Source organism: Amphiprion ocellaris, chromosome 4, assembly GCF_022539595.1.
Source record: "Amphiprion ocellaris isolate individual 3 ecotype Okinawa chromosome 4, ASM2253959v1, whole genome shotgun sequence".
In the NCBI taxonomy this organism is placed as follows: domain Eukaryota; kingdom Metazoa; phylum Chordata; class Actinopteri; family Pomacentridae; genus Amphiprion; species Amphiprion ocellaris.
Genome location: NC_072769.1, coordinates 20,645,813 through 20,663,040, shown reverse-complemented (window position 1 = coordinate 20,663,040; position 17,228 = coordinate 20,645,813). Strand labels below are relative to the sequence as shown.

Here is a 17,228-nt window from a genome sequence, read left to right as displayed (position 1 = left end):
TCCTGAGGGGGGAAAAAACTGTTTCATTTGCATGCATGCTTGAGTGTGTCACACACATTCAGGACCTCCTCTTTACCTCACCGTTCTGCACTAATCTTCATTTATATCAGTCTTATGGTTTGTTTGGGTTCTGTCTCTCCTCCGTGAACCCCTCTGCCCCCCTCCAGCCCCATTTGTTTAGCTGAGCTTGTGCTTGTTTTCTTGTCGTTCTCCCCTTGATTGAGACTGACCCAGCCATCTTCACAGCCTCGCAGTATACACACATCACTCCTGACTGTGTGTATAGACACCGTGTGGTTTTGGCTTGCTTTGTGCAGCAGCGGCCCAAGGTAGGAAATGCTGTTTAGATTAAGTGCGTTGTGATGTCCTCTCAGGCCTTGTTCCTGCTGGATTGCAACCCGTTTGCACCACAAACCTCTCTAACACTACACGCGGAAACACCAGCGGTTTAGGGTTAGGCATAGGACAGTGGAGGTTGCTGTTATAGGATTTTACTAACCTCATACCACATCCTCTGTGCAACGCTTATTCACACAAAAATTATGCACGTTTTCTGTGTTTATTCCACCGTCCTAATGCTTATCTGCTATCGTGGGCTCACACACTTCTCACATCTCCTTTAATTTCTCCTCGTTTTGTTTTCACGCTGAAGTGTAAGCAGCTCAAATAAAAGCTTGTTTTATACATGTGTGGGTTTTGAACCTGATTTTTCATTTGCTTTCCTTAGAGGTGCTCATGACTGCCAAACACTGAAGACCGGCCAACTAGGGCACCTAAATAACAGCCATTAGAAGAAAAGAGCTGACATTTGATGCCTGCTCTATGTTTTAATAGCAGAGAAAAGGAAAGATTTTTGTCCATAAAGTCAGTGTGGTCTCCTTATTTTCTCTCAATAGGCAGTCCTTAGCTGTGAATTTTTCCACATAATCAAAAAAGAATCAGACACCTCGGTCTGAAGGCCCACAGGCCGCAGTGTGTGATGTGTGTGGGATGGGGCGCTGGTTTGAAATCTAATAATTGCAGGGATTTGTTGTATTTAGCTGTGTTCTTTGTTTCAGACATGGTGGTTTGACTGCTAAGCTCGAGGATGAGTGTCTTCGGTTTATAGCTCCTTTGTGATGGAACCCACCTTGTTTGTGGCCAAAATACAGTGTGACCGTAGACTGGATAAGCCGTCCTCTGCTGATTAAAGAGAACATAACGAAAGAAAAAAAAGGCACATTTCATACATTCGGTACCATGTATATTATATGTTATATTATATGTTATATCCATCCATCCATCCATTATCTATACACCGCTTAATCCTCACTAGGGTCGCGGGGGGGGGCTGGAGCCTATCCCAGCTGACTTGGGCGAATGCAGGGGACACCCTAGTCAGGTCGCCAGTCTGTCACAGGGCCACATACAAAGACAAACAAGCACTCTCACATTCACACCTACGGGCAATTTAGAATAATCAATTAACCTCAGCATATTTTTGGACTGTGGGAGGAAGCCGGAGAACCCGGAGAAAACCCACGCATGCACAGGGAGAACATGCAAACTCCATGCAGAAAGATCCCGGGAAAGCCGGGATGCGAACCAGGGACCTTCTTGCTGCAAGGCGAAAGTGCTAACCACTACACCACTGTGCAGCCCTGTATGTTATATTTTTATATCAAAAACAAATCCTGGCAAACAATTGGTATGACATTATTAAATTAAATATTTTAGAAAATCTTGTCTCCATTTTCCAAATAAGAACTATCCTAGAAAAAAACTAGATTGAAGGGAGATTTAGAATTGTACTTCACAATCACTGAAAATAGACATTTTTTTTTTAATGGGAGAGATAATCTCAGTTTTAGACAGATAACCACAGAACCACAGAAGGTATTACACAGCTATTTTTACAAGCTTTGTAGAGCTCCTCAACCTAACCATATGTGCAAAATTGTTGGAGTGTCTCTGTAAAACTGTCCATTCATCCATTTTCTATACACTGCTTAATCCTCATTAGGGTCATGGGGAGCTGGAGTCTATCCCAGTTGACTTAGGGTGAAGGCAGGAGACACCTGGACAGGTCACCAGTCTGTCACAGGGTTACACATAGAGACAAACAATCACACTCACATTCACACCTATGGACAATTTCGAGTTATCAGTTAACCTCAGCATGTTTTTGGACTGTGGGAAGACGCTGGAGAACCCAGAGAAAAGGCAGGCATGCAGGGAGAACATGTGAACTCCATGCAGAAAGATCCCAGGAAGGCCGAGACGTGAACCAGGAATCTTCTAGCGACTTTGCAGCCCTCTGTAAAATGTACAAACAAAAACCACAGTGATTTTTAAAAAAATCACTATATATTTAAGCAAGAGGAGCATTGTTAAATGTAGCTGGATGTGCAAATTACTGCAGTGGTATTTAGGAAATTTCATCATCTGAAAAAAAATCGTGAAGTAATTAAATTAGACCTCAATTTAAAATTCCCAGCTTATTCATAAATATGTTTTTATTTTATCAATTTGATTTAGTCATATAATGCAAATAACCAAGTTTAAAGCATTGTTATTAGGGCTGGGACTTAAACATGTTAATTTCGATTAATTAATTAAAGAAAAAATAACAGTAAAAAAATAACGCATTTAATCACACCTTTCTCAGTTCCCTAATTCCTGACACAGCACTAACACTGATGAACACTCCAGCCCAGTAGGTGGCAGTAATGAACCTAAAGTCTGTTTACAGCCGTGAAGAAGATACACAGGATGCATTGAGTGACGTTAGCGCACAAGAAAGTTTGGTGAAGGAAGAAGAGACTACATTGAGCTTGTTGGGTGTAAAGTTTTCTTTTTATCACCACAGCAGTTCAAGCTGACGGTATCACCTCGATGCTAAACATGTTGCTGTTAGCACCAGAGCTAACGTTAGCTACAACAGTCCTGGCACCAGCAAACGGTGTAGCCATCCCATAATAGACCACTTTTCAAGACATTGAAAGTGCTTGAGTTTACAAAAAGTCTTAAAATGCTGAATGCAATCGCTTTAATTGCATTTTGAGTTTGCAGTAATCTGTGAATGTAGCAGACAGATGAAAAATGCAGATAAATAGAAATGAACATAAACATTTTTTTGTTTAGGTTCACGTATATGTCTATTCATTGATTCAGACGCCAACCAAAATTTATTTGAATTGAAAAACTTTGCTTATTGTGTCAAATATTGCTATTTGACAAAAATGTGATTAATCGTGATTAATTACAAAACCTCTAATTAATTAATGAATTTTTTTCAGCGTGTTCCACCACTAGTTTTTGTCTTATATTTCTATAATTTGTTGTCTTTTGAGTTGATTTACAGTCAGGTGTTGTTTCACTGTGGCCTAAATGGTCATCCTCTGATTTTTTTTAATGTCTTTGTTTGATACTACTTTTTGCTACTATGAAAAGGAGGATTTTCTGGAGGGAAGATGAGAAAAAATTAAAAGCCAACAACAGCAATGAAGGATTACGACACGAGCAGACAACAAAGACAAGGAAATTCTAAGAAAAAAAGGAAAGGTTGCCGGCTTTGTCAATAAACACGGTTTTGTGTGTGTGTGTGTGTGTGTGTGTGTGTGTGTGTGTGTGTGTAGTGTGTTGCTGTCTCAAGTGTGTGATACGATGTGATCAGTCAGAAGCAGAGGAAACACCTCCTCTACACTCGTCTCAGTGGTCCCAGCATCATTACCAGCACCACCGCGGTGCACCGCCTTATCTACAGTGGCAACTGATACAGTGACAGCAACTCTTATAGGACACAAAAATATACCCATGCAGCGCTCACCAATCTGCAGCAGTTCCCCCTCTGGGCCGCCCTCATTGAGGCTGAAGCCTGCAGTGTGTGTGTGGTGGCGGAGGGATAGTTTTCCTTCAAATTCCACATCTTGTGAAATGGTTAAAGCTCATAGTCTGATAACAAAATATTCAGTCACATCCAAGTTTCCCCCAAAGATCAGATCAAGTCAGGAGAGGGCAGTCAAGCCCTTCTGTCTGTTGTGTTGTCATGTACACACACACACACACACACACACACACCTGCGCAGCAAACTTACATGCACGTTCTTGTTCTGCCACTTCACTGGAAATCTTCAATTAACCCCACGTGCCTTTGATTTGTGAGCTCAGCCGATTCAGTCATACAGGCTCACAATCATTTAAAATTACTGCTCAGGTGGGAACTGCGGATGTATGGGTGAGTGTGTGTGTGTGTGTGTGTGTGTGTGTGTGTGTATGTGTGTGTGTGTGCACCACAGACTCTGTGACTTCATTCATTTTTAGTGCCTGAAAACTTAGCCCACACCTGTTCAACTCACTATGTTAACATTCTCAAGTGGTCTTAGTCACATTAACGCTTTGAACCTCAAACACACACACAGTCCATCTGCTATTTAAACTCCAGCAGAACCCAGTAAAGTTAAGATTCATTTTTATGTAGTTGGCTCTTTTGCTGTCCAAGTTCAAGGCTCTGAGCTGCTTTGGACTTTTGCACCTGGTAAAGTGGCTGTAACTGGTTTAAATGGCAGAGCTGATTTCCTCTCTAAATTACTCAGTTTCCAAATATCCCCCTCTCCTCTTACCTGCTGCATCCATACTGTTGTGTTTTATGTCCATTTTCTCTGCCTTCCCACGTAACTCTCTGTTTTCTGTGACTGTACAAGTCATTTTATGATACATATGGAGGAATTGGAAAAGGGGACTTTTTTTTTTTTTACTTTGTTGTTGACATGAGAGGTAGGGCATGACAGTCTAATATAGCCACAACCACATGTGGTTACATACAGTACGCCTAATACTGTATGTTTTCTTTTGGCAGCCGAGCGGAGGATGACTATTGTTGCCCCTTTTTAGACTCACTCCTATTAATCACGAGTCTGTGGGTGTGCATGTGTCACTAAGAAAGAGCACAAGTAACACTCGCTGTACTGTGAAAGGCCTGTGCAGCCAAGGAATCAGAATATACATCAAACCAGAGCCTACACTGTTCCTGTACGGAAATATACACGCTCAGTGATACAAGAGGACAGAGACTAAGAAAACATTCATCTGCAACTGCGGTTGTTTTACGTCAGGAAAGCATATTTGAAATTTAACCGGATTTTAACCCCTTGGCGCTTGAATTTATTTACAATTATGTAAAAAAAAATAATTAATTATTGGTGTTTCTGCTTTCAAGCTGATACTAAATTAAATGGAGATTGTTAATTTGTCTATAGCACATAGAATAGATGTATAATAATTACAAAAACAGATGTATAATAATTAGGTCCCACTCTGACCGGTCCTGCGAGAAACCAGTGCTTGCAAAAGGTTCCTAGGTACATATTGAATGTGAACAAACTGGCCCTGGGGGAATGGATAAGCTATCTGGGCTGCAGTCTGAATGAAAGCGGTAAGGTATGTATGTGCAACAATCAGCGTTAAAGGATTAAATTCAACTGTGCATCGGCTGAGAATAAGATAAGATAAAACAAGATAAAATGTAGATTACCAACTTAGAAATTACAAAGCACCACTTTTGTCTCGATATTCACAGATATGTTTAAAAAAGTCACACATTACCTTCATTTTTTAAACAAATGATCTTCATATTCTGATCTTAATCACTGACTATGGAATATTTTATATCAACAGAAAATATATAATTTACACCTGATGGTATGAACTGTTGCTTAGCAACAGCTTCTGTAAGCAACACAAGACAAATGAGTGCTGGAAAGACAGATGTTGGAAAGAATTTCTCCTAAAAAAAAGTAATAAATTTAAGCCTGGCAGAGGATCCTCATGGGTAGGTGAGACTGAGAAAAATGGAGATAATGTCATCAGTTTGAATTCACTTCACAGAGAGATTATCAGTGATAATCAGTACTCAATGTAAGTCGTGTTCTCTTCTGTCCATGGCTCTTTTCCAGGAAGATTTGTATCACATTTAGAAAATACCATAATACTAAGAATAAGGGATTTAGTAAGGCTATGAACCAGCACCGTGTTCTGTTAATGTCTAAACATGCTCCTCAGGTGTGCATGTAGTTACACATGTGGACACGTTTGCATAGCTAGCTTTCTCTTGTAAGTGCAACTTCTGGAACACTTCGGCATTTTGTCTTTTCAGTTGTAAAACAGGAGAAATCAGGTCCACCAGCAGGCAGGACTCCGAGGTCCACAGCAGCCTCTGCTGAGCTTCAGCAGGTGTGCCAGCTTCTGTGGAACCTGCAGGTACTTATTACAGCTGTCCCTGTGCAGTTTTTGGGGAAAGCTTCCCTTGTATCTATGCAGGAACATAATTCCAGCATTTAAAAAGTTCAGTTAATAATAGTTCATTTGAGGTTCATTTTTTCTCTCTTTTTGAAGGGCCTCTCAGACAGAGTAAACTGATCAACCGGGAGTTCACTGGGTAAGTAATTGGACACTTTAGGTGGACTTTTACGTAACGCACATGATTGTTTTTCTTTTTAAGAGCAGATTTTTATTTCTAAATGTCTGCTTTTACATTGCAAACTGTGCGTATGTGTGTCTGTGACCGTGGACGAGTCCTATATGGAAGCAATTACTGGCAGCGAGGGCCCTCAGACACCCACAGTGCCTCTCACTCTGGGCCAAACGGAATGTATCTCCCTCCCCCTTTTTCTTTCTCCTTCTGTCTCTCTCTCCCTGTCTTTTTTATTTTTACTACCCCTCTCTTTCTCTTTCTGTACCTCTCTCTTTCCCTTTTTCTCTCTGTCTGAACTAAATTTCTTTCATATGAGCCCCAACAGAGGGCAAGGTGAGACCTCTTTTCGATTCTTTTTTTTCTTTTATTGGGAACAAAACCCCCGCCATATTTTAATTCAAATCACACATTTCCAATTTGCGCAAACAAGCCCTGAAAATACCACCGCTAATTACACCAGACCTAATGTGTGTGTGTGTGTGTGTGTGTGTGTGTGTGTGTGTGTGTGTGTGTGTGTGTGTGTGTGTGTGTGTGTGTGTGCGCCCAATGAAAAGAGAGGCCATCTCCAGTTGCATTACTACGCTAGTTAGTATGCACAGGCAGAGCCATGTAGGATATGAGTTTTGGGGGGTCCCTGCATCATGTGGTTTGGGTGGAAACGAGCTGCTACGGTGGCCGTTGTCCTCCACATCTACCCCTGTGTGTGTGTGTGTGTGTGTGTTTTGTGAAGGTAAACTTTTTCAGAAGATCCTAATTCAAAATTTAATGCTTGAAACACAAGAAGAAATTGAATTAAGGGTGAAGCGTCCACGGAAGAAAAAACAAAAACGTAAAAAGCCACAGATAAACTGGCAGCAAGCGGTGACAGGATTGCAGTTGTCAGGGTTTGGCAAAGAGTTGTCACCCCCTCTCCTGTTACAGTAAAGCGAAGCTCAATGGAGGAATATTGTCAGGCCTGCCAGCGCTCTCTGCTCCTCTGCCTGTGGGAACCGAGAAGTCGGTATTTGCCATGTGTATATCCCTCCAAACTGACTCTGAATGAGATAAATAAGTCCGGACTAAATTGGCAGCTTACGTCTAAAGTGATTATTCTTCCCTTAATGTCTCTTCATTGGAATGGAAGAAGACTTGGCCTGCGGTGGAATACCGCGGGGTGTGGCAAGGCGGTCTTTTCCAACACAAAGAAGTGACGAGTGATGGCAGCCAGAGTTTACTTGTCAAGGTTTTTAAACACACACACTCACATGCAGCCTTCTCATGCGCTAACCCTGTCCTCTTCAAACAGTTTGTCTCTCACTCCACACTCCTCCAAACTTGGCCCGTGACAGGGCCTTACATTCCCTTCCCATGAGTCCTAGTGTGGCTAGTCAGCAGAAGGACCCCAGATTGTGCTGGCTGCGTGGCCGCCTGCCTCGTTTTTGGGAGCGTGCCTGGGCCCTCCGTCTCGGTAACCTTGGTTTGCCCCCTCTGTTTGCGAATTCCTGTCGCTCCAATAGGACCACAGTGTCCCCAGCAAAATGCTTTCTGGCAGTGGGCAGCTGGACGGAGCGGTGGGAAAGTGGAGGGAAAGCGCAGATTGTCTTTCGAGCAAATAAATAAGGCATGATTGTAGTGTTTCACCCCAAAAAAAAAAAAAAAAGTTATTTACAGACAGCGTTGGACAAAAATGGGAGGGGGAAAAAAAAGGCGAAAAGCAGGTCAAGAGTCACCGTTAAGTGGCGTTTGATGGTAAAGAATCTGTCACACATAATTACCCGGCAGTTTAGAAAAAAAAACTGCACTTCTTATCAGATCGCCTGAACTTACCGCTTTCTTTCTTACTCTGATATGAGCCGAGTCGTGATTGGTGCTTGACGTCAAGGTACGTGCTGTGATTGGTTGCAGGGATGCAATCGGTGTCTCACATTTCGCCCCGTGGTGGTGTTTTATGTCTGCCAACACCCAGACTCTGGACTGTTTAGCCTTCACTGCTAGTTCTGCTGTCTAAGGAATTTCACGGGCTTAGTAATTTTTGGTTGTGTGTGTCTCTCTCTCTGCTTCTTTATGCCTTTTCACTCCTTCTTGTTTGAAATCATGGTTATTTGTGGTGTGGCGCTGGGTAGTTTGTGGTTTTCGGAGCAGCCGTATTATTCCAGTATTAGGTATCTAGTCTTTCACCATAATGTTATAAGAGGCTTCCCTGGCTTAAAATATCGGATTTCTTAAAATGGTATAAATATTAGTATCCTCCTACAATTTTTCAACATCCCATTTCCATAGAATTACAGTTTGGAGCTGCGACTGCATATTCTAATGTTGGATTATTTAAATGGGAATTCTTATAATGGTATAAAGAACTTGGGGAGTAGACATGTATATGTAAAAAAAAAAAAAAAAACAAAAACAAAAGAAAAGAACAAATCAATTTTTTGAGGCTAAAGAAAATATGTCTGAAAATGGAAAAAAATAAAATCCACTCTCATCCTTACTTGAGGTTTAGCTGCTCAAGGCCACATAATACAAATACAAACCATCCAGTCAACTGTTGAACTATTTTTGGTTTCGCATTGCAGTTAATGTAAGTGGCAGATTTTGACAAGGAAGAAAAATTAGTAGAATTCCAGATATATCTGGTTTGGCTGCAGTGCTTTATTAGAAATGCCCATGTGAGTGTCACCATGTGGAGCGCAATCATAAATTAGAGCCTGTTTTTAATGGAATCATGTTAGAAACTAGTTTTTCTGCACACATGTTTATATTTTGGGCTGCACAGTGGATCGGTGGTTAGTACTGTCGCCTCACAGCTAGAAGATCCCCGGTTCATGTCTTGGCCTGGGATCTTTCTGCATGGAGTTCACATGTTGTCCCTGTGCATGTGTGGGTTCTCTCTGGGTTCTCCAGCTTCCTCCCACAGTCCAAAAACATGTTGAGGTTAACTGGTAACTCTAAAAATTCTCCATAGGTGTGAATGTGAGTGTGATTGTTTGTCTCTGTATGTGGCCCTGTGATAGACTGGTGATCTGTCCAGGTGTCTCCTGCCTTCACCCTAAGTCAGCTGGGATAGACTCCAGCCCCCTACGACCCTAGTGAGGATTAAGCAGTGTATAGATAATGGATGGATGGACAGTTTTACAGAGACACGCCAACAATTTTGCACATATGGTTAGCTTGAGGAGCTCTACAAAGCTTGTAAAAATAGCTGTGTAATACCTTCTGTGGTTCTGTGGTTATCTGTTGTGTCATGGGAAGTGTAGGATGCAGCCTTTTTGGACACTAGAGACTCTGCCCCTCGCGACCCTAATGAGGATTAAGTGGTATATAGAAGATAGATGTTTATATTTTAAAACAAGTTATTTGTAACCTCATCATTTACTAATCTTAATTGTTTTTAAGACTGAAACAATTTGTCAAACTCAAAAAAAGGAAAAATTTGATAATAAAATAGACAGTACTGTTTAAAAGTTTGGGGTCACCCAGACAATGTCATATTTTACATGAAAACTCACACTTTTATTCATGTGCTAACATAACTGCACAAGGGTTTTCTAATCATCAATTAGCCTTTCAACACCATTAGCTAACACAATGCAGCATTAGAACACAGGAGTGATGGTTGCTGGAAATGTTCCTCTGTACCCCTATGTAGATATTCCATTAAAAATCAGCTGTTTCCAGCTAGAATAGTCATTTACCACATTAACAATGTCTAGACTGGATTTCTGATTCATTTAATGTTATCTTCATTGAAGAAATTCGCTTTTCTTTCAAAAATAAAGACATTTCTAAGTGACCTCAAACTTTTGAACAGTAGTGTATATTTTAAAAAGGCCAAGCTGCTTTTATCCGTATTGTCTTCTAAAAGGAAAACCGTAAGGGTTTTGGATTTGTATTTTGGACACTGAGAAATGTTGAGGAGTATTTTTTTTAATCGACTGAATAATTCATGATTTAATTAAAAAGATCATTGACAAACGAATTGATAAAGAAAGCAGGTTGCAGCCCTCGTTCGTTTTCGACCAGTTTATCTGCTCTCCTCACTCTGCCCACATCCCTGCCGGTCCTTCCTCCCGTCTGTCTGTTTGCTTGACGGTCCACTGTGTCACAGCGCTACTAATGGCCATTGCTGAGCCAGCCACTTTCTAAATGACACCCTCCTCCGCTCAATACAGCTGCCCTGCAGTTACACACTCACTTCTCTCTCCCTTTTTTTCTGTTCCTCCCTCCAGTCTCCACCACTTCTCTCCGTGTACAGCACAGTGGCTTCCCCTCTTCTCATGTGGAAGAGAAGCAGTTTCTTGTCAATTTTCTCTCAATATTTTCCACTCAACATGCCTCTTGATGAAAGATTCTCATCTTGTCTGACGCACACACCCTTTCATACATCACGTATCGCCGGCTGAATGACTGACTGACAGCGTATGACTGGAGCATCTTCTCCCCGCTGATAGCAGCGCCCCTCACCAACATGATGATTCGTTCCTTCATCATTCATTCTCCTCTCTCTACCTTCTTTTATCTCTTTTTCCCTCTTCACACCGCACTCCCTTTCTCTCCTTTTAATCATCTTTATCTCGTGGTATGTTTGTGTGTTTGTGTGTGTGCAGCAGAGGGTGGTGTAGCACATTTCCTCCACTGCAAGACAGAGCTATACTAAAGATGTATGGAGGCCAAATTGAGTTTGGCCTTAGTTTGACTACAGCAACCATGCCAGACTAAATCCTGGATCAAAACACACACATGATCTCTCTCATTCTCTCCACACATCAGCTCTCCAACCTCTGCATACCCCCAGTGCCACTTGGATTTAACTCAGTTCAAGTCACTATATTAACTCTCAAAGGAAAACAGTAGCACCCGCGATGACTGACGCGTTCATCTTGTGCTCCCTCCGAATGTCTCTCTGCAGAGACCACACACAAACTTCCACGCTCAAAGTTCATTGGTTAACTAGCCAGGGGTTCCAACATCCTAAAAGATGGTCGTAGCAACATTTTGGCACTGGCAGCTCATAACTGGATTGCTGTAATTATTCATTGGGAGAGTGATGCCTTCCAGGGGCTGAAGATTGATTAGGTTTGATATGCGACTTAGTGTAATCTGTCTTTGACCAGGGCTCCTGTCCAAATTGGCAGGAATAATAAGAAGAGAGGAAGTGATTTTTAAAAAGAAAAGAGATACGAGTGTGCAAATGAAGATGGGGGGTGGGTGGACAAAGGGAAGAGAGAAAGATTGAGGCATATCCTGTGCCGTGTCTCTTGTGGCGCCCTTTGCCATACACAAACCATCAATCTGCAAACAACAACAGCAGGGCAACCATTTTGTTTACAGTTGAGCGAGGCTCAGGCTAAATAAAACCATTATCTCCTTAAAATACAGCACCTCTTCTCGTCAGCATCACTGTGGACTTGTGTTCATTTTTGAGGCACATTTGGGTTTTTTTGTTTTTTTTTTCCAAGCCTTTGCTTGTTTTGTCGGCCAGACCGACGTGATCCTCGGTTGTCTCATTTTCCACGACTAAAGTGTGTCTTCAGTTAATCCTCCAGTGGAAGCATGGCAGAACTTAAAAGGCTCTGATTAGGCTGTTGTGTCCCACAGGTTAGCTAGATATAAACTCGTGACACACTCACGGTGCCCATATGTACCCCAGAGACCTCTCTTTGTGTTAATTAAAGGAGTCTCAACTGCAATTAGCAGGCTTTACAATGAGCGTACCCACAGATAAACACACATGTGCACACGTACGTATACACACAGCGATACGGATGCATCCAAACTGTGAGTGCATTTACGAGCCCACAAACACTCCTTACAGTTGCTTAAGTATCACTATGACATTGCGTTTATTGTTGGACTAAGTACACCGGATTGTCTTGGGTGTCCACTGGTGATCATAATGACGTCTAAACAAGTGTGACTTGTGATTTCAGCTGCAGCTGAAAAAGCACTTCTGTTAAAACAAGTTGAAACTCTGCCAACACGGTGGCAGACGTACACTTCTGTCGTTGTCTCAGATCAAGTTTGATTTTCTAGATACTTTTCATTTGTATTGAAAGAAAATCAATTTCCTGAAAAAAAAAACTAATTATACAAAAAGTCTTTTAGCAAAAATAAAATTAAATGAATTGTCGAAGGGTCAGTTGACCCAGATTTCACAAAAACCAGCCAAAAAGAAATTTCTAACTTACCTCCGTACTGCCATGCAGAAAGTTTTGTTTTTTTATTCGGGGTTTTAGAGCTCTGAGATATGGATGTGTGAGTGAAAAGAATTTCATTTTTAAAAATTCAGAGGCTAACCACCTTCCAGGAACAATGTCTTAGTTTTGCTGATCCACAGACTTTGCTGTGAATAGTTTTTTTTCTCCTTCAAACTACTTTCTACTGAGGAATTTCGATGAAAACATTTGACAGTATCCCGTGCTTTCAACAACATGAATGAAATTCCTTTCACCTCCATTATGTGTTTGGAAGCAAAAAAAAAAAAAAAAAAAGTGAATTTAAAGAAAACATCCATCTCCAGGATTAGATACACCAGACTACACCGCAATACAATGCACTAGTTTTTTAATAATTAGTGTGAAGTGACCCTGTGAGACCCTTTTTTGGGAATAAATATAGGTTCCGTATCTGCTTTCTTTACTTTATATGAAAGGACAGTGAATGTAGCAAAGAACCCAGTCCTGTTCCAAGTCCACAAACAGAACTGAGTGACTGTGTTCCTCCCCCTTGTAGAGCTTAACATAGAGTCTGGGTTCATGGTGGCCAAATGGCCCATCATCTTGTCTCCTTATGTACCAAATTAGACCTAAGCTCTCCCAGTGTGCTCCAGCCTTGTCCACAGGAAATCAAGGCCAGGTGGAACTTAAGTGAATGAAGCCCCACTTTGGCACATTCTAGCTGGGGAGATGGTGGCAAGACCAAGGCCCCCCTGGAGCTTGTCAGAGAGGATGGGAGAGGACACGCACAACCACACACAGATGCATACACACACACACACACACACATGCACAGGTGCGAGTGCCTATTTGCTGATGTTCACACAGGGGCGCAGACCCACAGCGGATAGGTGCTGTCAACTCTGTGGCAACGCTGCTCAGCCACTCCACTCCACTCCCGTATTTACTTATTTATCGGTGGCGACGGCTGCGATGACAGGGTCGCTCACTCTCAGAAAGCCTCCCAGGCTCCACGACATCCCTTCAAGCAGTAGCGTAAAAATTTTAAGAGCCGCAGGCCCGGTTTGATGATTTTGACGCGAGTGAGCATGTACTGGAGTTGTCGGGTGCATTCAGGGGGCTAACCGTTCTAATGCGTTTACCCTCCTGCCTTATGAGCGCGTTTGCGAGTGTGTGTGTGTGACTCGAAGCGAAGTGTCACTTAATAATTTAGTCGTTGGTTTCGTCCCCCTTGCCGTCCGCCCATCCATTCACAGCCCTTTATGTCTGGCCTCTGGGAATGTGGAGGCCATTCCTCTGCCTCTCTGGGAGTGATTGAACGAGCAGAGACAGGTGACAGAATGTGGCGTGGTGGTGTGTAACGACAAAGTGAGAGAGACGGACTGCACGAGAAAGAGGGGCAGACACATAAAGGCTATGAAAGACGAGAATTAAAGCGGCTCGAGGTGATTTATGTGCGACTGGAGGATAACAAACAGCAGACGCTTATTTTGAATCTTAAATTCAGCGTGTACACTTTAAATTTTTACCATGCAGGTTCATGACACAGAGCTCACGTCCATTCTGTCATTAAATCTGTCCTGCGTGTCTTATGTTTTAAAGCTGTGCAGCACAGACAAGCAAGATGGAACACACACCCAAGCCTGACACTACACTACACACACACAAACACACACACAGCTGGATTTCTGGCCTCTGTGTACGCCAGATGTAGACAGGACATCTTTTCTCTCCCCCCCTCCTCTCTCTCTCATCAATGTTTTCAGACTAATAGGTTCTTGTTCTCCATGGAAGTGTTTCTAAGCAAGAGCGGGAACTCAAAGCTTTGCACGCCAAACCCGTGGCCACGGTTGTAATAATCAAATAATGTAACTTGGCCACGTGTAAGAATGTGTGTTAATACACGAGAGCTTTCAACAAAGTCCCCCAATGCCAGTGGCCTCCTATATACTTTAATACGACTTGATGTTCACTTAACCCCCCCCCTCCTTCTTTGTAATTGAAACCTGATGGCGGAATAATAATCGTTTCTTCATATTTTTTTGCCTGGGCTGTTGGATAGTATTCAATTACAAGAGGTCTGGAATCGGGGGAGGGCATTACGCTTACAACCTCTCCATGGGTTCACAGGATGAGAAGCTAAAATGACTTTTTAATGCGCTGATCGTTTGGTTGGAGCGGACATCATGCAGAACTTTAAAAATAAAAAATATATTACTTTTGAAGCTGCACTTCCTACTTTCCTAAAAGATGAAGAAGAAAGATGGGCTGGGAGTGAGCAGTGAAGCCAAACTTTTTTTTTTTTGCACAGAAATTCTGAACCATGAACTTCGTTGCTTGTTTGCTGAATGGTTTCACTACCACAGGATGATTTGTGTGACATTTATTTGGGAGTTTTTTTTGGCAGGGAGAATCACAAGTGTTTGTGTGTTTGTCGTGGTGTTAGCGGTTATGCTCCTTGTCATGTGTGCGCCATAAATAAAGACTCTCCTGGCTAATGTAACCCACATGTTTTTTGTTCCCACCTCCCTCCCAGCTCAGCATTTTGTTTTTGGGGAGTTTTCAGATGGTACACAGCCGCGTTCTGGACCAAATCTGTTTCGTGAAGTCATTGAATTGGCTTTTTTTTTTTTTTTTTTTTTGTTATCATCAAAAACAGTCATGGACTTCCCTGTTACTCACAAAGGCTAACCGGTGTAATGTGTGATTCCCATTATTGCACTACATCACCACTGAGCAGATGTGCGGCTGGTTACTGATGACTTCTTCATAACATATTTGAACACACACTCATAAACAGACAAAAGCATCGCTTGGTTGGACTTGTGACTAATTTGACAGAGAGGAATTTGTTTTAAATTGTTGTATTGCCAAAATATGAGACTATTACAGACTAACTGTAAGACCCCCCGTCTCCATCACCTGTTTTTCTAATAGGCTTAGATCATTGCACAAGGTGGAGATCTCACTCTAGATGGAAGAAATACTCCTTTGTTGTATGGTCTTCTTCTTGTGGAAAATAATATATCTGAGCTGTTTGATTGACTAAAAATTCTCAACTGTTGAGTTCGTCCACGCTCTAGTTAGATGTTTCTTTAAAGGACGTTGAACAAATAGAGTGACCAGACACTGCCTTGACCAGAGACTATAAAAGTCCACCTTAAATTGTAACTTTATGGAAATGACATGATGCCACAGATGGCATCTCAGTTGGCCCTCGAATGTTCACAACTTCTGACAGCATTTTTTGTTAAAGGAACCACTTCAGACAGCTAAATGGACGTGATCCTGTCACCTAAAATTAGGGCTGAAGCGATTCCTCTAATTATTTGAGTAATTCGATTAATAAATTTCCTCGAGGCAAAATTCTCTGAATGGAGGCTTCATTTAATCCACAACATACTAGACCCCAGGTCACGAACTAGTCTGGACCCAGACTTCATCCTATACGGACCTGGACCTATAATCAATAAATCATAAGGGGATTTTAAATTTGACAGGACGCTTCTATTTCAACTGGCACAGCTTTTGTAGTCTTTACAGCATTTAGCAGATCACAAACTGAACTATGAAGGCAGTTTAACAGTCAGACTTTCTTTATGTGAGTCGACAAAAACTAAAACCTCAGTCAGAGTTAACAGGTATGAAGGTGGTTTTCAACTTTCTTTGTCAACTCAGACTTTCTGCTTCAAACTCGTCATGCAAACACGAGCGTTTAACGATCATTTGACTGGTTTTCCACAAAAAATGAACCAATCACGAACAGGTTGTTTTAATGGAGAACAATGAGGAACATGAAATTTATGATGGTAAAAAGCTGCTACTGTAAATTATGTCAGAGAGGAATGCTGATAAAAAACTGTTAATCGTGTGTTAATGTATTTATTTTACTGATCAATACAGCTGATTATTTCTAACAGACAGCTGCACAATAAAACGATCAAACCTCACATATTCAAACATGATATTGTATTGAAGTGCAAGTAGGTCTGACACTGTCTCATAATGAAGGAAATCACTTTAATTTGAGGCCGAATCAAAGTGAAACTAAAGTTACTGATTGAATATTTTCTGTAATAAATAATAATAAACTGATCAGCTTTGTGTTCTATCAGCTCCAGTAGCTGCGGTTTAAATAGACCAAACATAAAAACATATTTATGTGATTTCTGCATCAACAACTAAATACATGAGGGGTTCCCATGGCTTTGAGTTTTAGTCGAATACCCCTGTACTATACTGTATATGTACAACTGTACTATCCTATATATGTACAATACAGCGCAGATGTCCGCCTGTGTTCCACCAGGACGGTTATTTCTGTTGCACATTGCGCTCACTTACGCTTTTGATGCTGCAACACGCATGTCAAGTATGGAATCCAATTGCTCGATTAATTGCCAGAATAATCGCCAGAATACACAATTACTAAAATAATCGATAGCTGCAGCCCTACCTAAAATGTTCACCAACTTCAGCTTAAGATACCACAGACCAACACTGACCTTGTGTCAAGCAATAATTAGCATTCAGGCCAGATAACCAAGCAGCAGCCAGAGCTACACCTCTGCTGACTACTGGAAAATGTATGAATCTGGGAATACGTAATTGTCTAATCTTTGAAT

General features: G+C 41.6%; 1 protein-coding gene across 5 annotated transcripts in view; it reads left to right on the top strand.

Annotated features, from left to right (window-relative positions):
* bnc2 (basonuclin 2) overlaps nucleotides 1-17,228 on the top strand; it is a 218,608-nt gene that overhangs the window by 70,504 nt on the left and 130,876 nt on the right. Inside the window, exons 2-3 of one of the 5 annotated variants that reach the window (XM_055009986.1) lie at nucleotides 6,134-6,237; nucleotides 6,373-6,415. The exons of the other annotated variants lie outside the window; for them this stretch is intronic. The gene's annotated coding sequence lies outside the window, so the exon portion shown is untranslated. The remainder of the gene's footprint in view (nucleotides 1-6,133; nucleotides 6,238-6,372; nucleotides 6,416-17,228) is intronic. 5 annotated transcript variants of the gene reach the window in all.